The sequence below is a fragment of the Carya illinoinensis genome, chromosome 10 (genome assembly GCF_018687715.1).
Source record: "Carya illinoinensis cultivar Pawnee chromosome 10, C.illinoinensisPawnee_v1, whole genome shotgun sequence".
Taxonomy (NCBI): Eukaryota; Viridiplantae; Streptophyta; class Magnoliopsida; order Fagales; family Juglandaceae; genus Carya; species Carya illinoinensis.
Window position 1 is genome coordinate 11298549 of NC_056761.1, and position 3820 is coordinate 11302368.

Below are 3820 nucleotides of genomic sequence, written 5' to 3' on the forward strand. Positions count from 1 at the left end.
GCATTATTGCATGTCAAGTAGTTGTGAAATAGAACCTATATGCAACATAAACAACACATGCTCACCTGTAGTAAACAAACTACAGGTGAGTAGTTAAGGTAATATAGTAGCTTAACTACATGTATGTGTGTTATGCGCAGACAATGCATGATGTTTATCAACGATGGGAGTATAGAAGATCAATGGGAATCAAGCATCCGATTGCATGTGGTATGTTCTTGGATTTCATGTGCTAGCTAAATTTTCCATATAGATCGACACTATGCATTTACATTGCGATTAATAATTGGGTCGAGAACTTGTTGGGATACATGGCTTTTGGAAAACATGCTCAAAATGTTGTTTGCTAACTATGTTCCAATGGCCTTAGTTTATTACAAACTAAGTAAATCCCTTGCTCATTGGTTTCCAATGGCCATTAAATCCCATAATTAACTTTAGGTTTGTAAGTGAAAGGTTGCTGTTTGGAAATTAATTTATACCTTGATGTTGAAGGTCCAAATGCATGGTCATTATAATTATGGGATGGGCATGGTGTGATAGTATTTTCAGCTTAGTTATGCACAAGGGTAGGTATGGATATTCAACTGCAAAGTGTTAAAGGTTTAATTTGCCACACAATGAGTTCCATTGTGGATAGTTGTCATACCTAGTAAATTAAAGTTTGGAAAATGTAACGAAAAGTGCAATTTGGTTAATAGGCAAATTAACCAATGTGCCTATAAAATGATACGAATTCCATGGGTATGAAGTTTGGTTGACCATCTTATGGCAAATTATAGTTAATAAGCTGATAGGTTTTTGTTAACTTAGAAATATAAGTAAAGAGTTACTCATAGATGGGAGTTCCATATTTTGTGCAAATTTCAGCATATGCACTTTCAAGGATATGTTGTGGTTGGTCCACCTACATCAAATGTCGATGGAAAGCATTTGTTGCAGTGATAGTGGCTTGGGATAATTAGGATGTAACAATTTGCACGGCAATGGTTAAAGTTGACTTAGAAATTTCTATATTAATGAGGTTGATATAGAATTCAGAACATTTTGACCAGACAGGGCAATTTGTGTAACTGAAAGATATAGGATTGCTATTGTAGTTCAGGTTTGTACTTCTACGTGGATTTAGTATGGGAAAATTGCATGCACAACCTACATATTGATGCCATATAAGATGAAATCAAAGCACTCTACATGGATCACATAGGGTATAAATGCATCCCAATGGGGGAGTAATAACTATAGACAAAATATAGGCAAGGTTATAACAAATGGATGGTTGCTGCACAATTTAAATATACATATACATGGCTAGTTATGCACATCTAGGGGATTATACGTTGCAAGAAGTTGGCGGATAAATACATCTCACACATGATGGTGAATGCAATTTAAATAATTCGAATTTACAGGGAGTCACAACACTATATGCATTTTGGTTGGGTGTACTGGAGGTTGAAAAGTTGTTTCACAAAATATTAATCCAACTTGAGGGGTTAAAATAAAACAAATGGAAAAAGTGACGTTGCATGTTATTAATAGGTAAGTATTACGCAATAGTGAGGTATATGATATAACCATTGAAAGCATATGTCAAGAGCTGGGGATATTATTTAAACTATTGGTCATTGCAAGATGTGTGGGAAATGAACATTTTCTTTCTCACTCAAACCTCAATTACTTTAGGATGAATGTCATCCAACCGTTAGCAGGATTCTGAAAAATGAGTATCAAACAGCTGGTTCATAGCTAGTTGATTTTTTCCTATACTCCCCCTGTAATCGCTCAATCACCAGCAAGTTAAAATTAGATTGACATGAATACTGAGCTTTCCATTTCATTTTTCAAAGTGTGGTTTATATGATTGAATGGTCCTAAACAATGTGCAGCTAGCTTATGTTCCTGACAAAGTGCAAATTTACCTTTAATTAGATATTTCAGTAAAATATTAGAATTAGGGGTGATAATAATCATCCACAAGCTAGCTTAGCTTGTGGATGATTATTATAAATGATACTCATCCACAAGTACGTAACTTAATGAGGCCAGTAAAGAAAAGAAAACCCCCCTAGTTTTTTCACACAAGTGGCATTCATTACCATGATGCATGGAATCATTTCCATATGTAACCAAATTTAATACCAAAGTACCCCAGTACAAATAATGATAACAGGGCATTGGTCTAATTCAGTGAGTAATTATTGATCACCTAGCTATATATATATACATTTTAATTTAAAGTTTATTTAGTGAGGAGAGAAATTAGGTGAATTCGTCAAATGCAAGTATATACCTTTATCAGTATTTGTATAACAATGTCAGCATATATATGCAAGGACGTCAAGAGTGTCTATTTCTAGAGTTTGATTCGATTGTCAGAGAGGCTTTTTCGCATGGCATTAATAACCCCCAATTTGCTGCAAAAAATCAGAATGCAGTATCCTTAGGTTTAACTAGTGCAGAATTAATTATAACAAAGAATTGGGGTTTTTCAATAATTAAAAATTGATCACCTATCTACCTAGACAACTAGATAGTAAAATCTACTATCACGTGTTTGCAAGGGATGAATTCAGCACATATACAAGAGTTTATTAACAATTATACTTGTATGTATAATTAATTCAGCATATATGCTACTGCACATAAATTGTGCCACCAGATCCATGGTGGGATCCACACAGCTGGTTAATAAGTTCAAAAAACAATTGCAAAGAAAGTGGTGGACATAGATAATTTAACACACAGTACAGAGCGGGAGAATTATGATTAAAGGGCAGGATAGGAAATTTGTGATGGATTTTAGCTGGCAAATGGCGCCAGTGATGGGGTCCACAACAAGGCTGAACTGCAAGTAGGAATGATAAGGGATTGATAGCTGGGAACTTGGTGGCAGTGAACAGAAAGTTGGAGAAGTTTGAATTAGATTAAACCTGTCTTCGTTGCCTCAGTTCTGAACATGCATCTTTCCAGTTGACAAAAAGCTGAGGGCTTATTCAACCTTTTCCAGCATCTACGGGTTCACCTGAACTTACGACAGAGCTGCTGGCCATTTCCTCTAAATTGCTTCACAACAAGCTGCTTATCTATCATCTTTACATCTGCCAGGTAAGCCAAAACCTTAAACCAGGTACACATTGCAAAGAAGGTAATTATTTTTGTGCTTCTCCTCATATGTTCTTTAGGGAGTTATCGAGCACTTTTTCTTTGTTTAGCTTCTCAAATCACTTTCCAACCACTGGATTCTTGTAAAGCATGGATTTTTCTTCTTCTTAGGCTTAGGCAGAATGTTGGAGGTAACATTTATGTACTTTCTATTGATTACATTAAGGTAAGCTGAGGGAAAAATTATCATGCACTATACATCACCAGCATTGTTATGGTTGTCGGAAAGCATGTTATTTTTTTCACATACAAAAGATGAAATAGTACACAATGGGTGTTTTTTAAGCTAATGTTGTAGTGGTTGGACAAACCAGGGGTTAGAAGTGATATTATCCTCCTTCTACATACTGTACTAAAAAGTGCTGCACTCTCTATCTTTTGTGGAAAATGATATACACCTCTAATTTATAGGCAGAATATGACCAGCTTTGAGGGGTTTTAATCTTAACTACAGATTAAGAAATAATGTTGCATTCAATTTTGACATATCAATGTAGTTTTACGGTTTGTATGTCAAAAAATCTTCAGCTGTGAATATATGTGCCCTGTTGGATATTTGGTTGCCAATGTATTTCCCCATCTAAGGCATTTCACGTTAGAGTACTACTTGGCTGAGTTGACACTGCTACATGGAGATGTTTCCCTAGGCAATGAT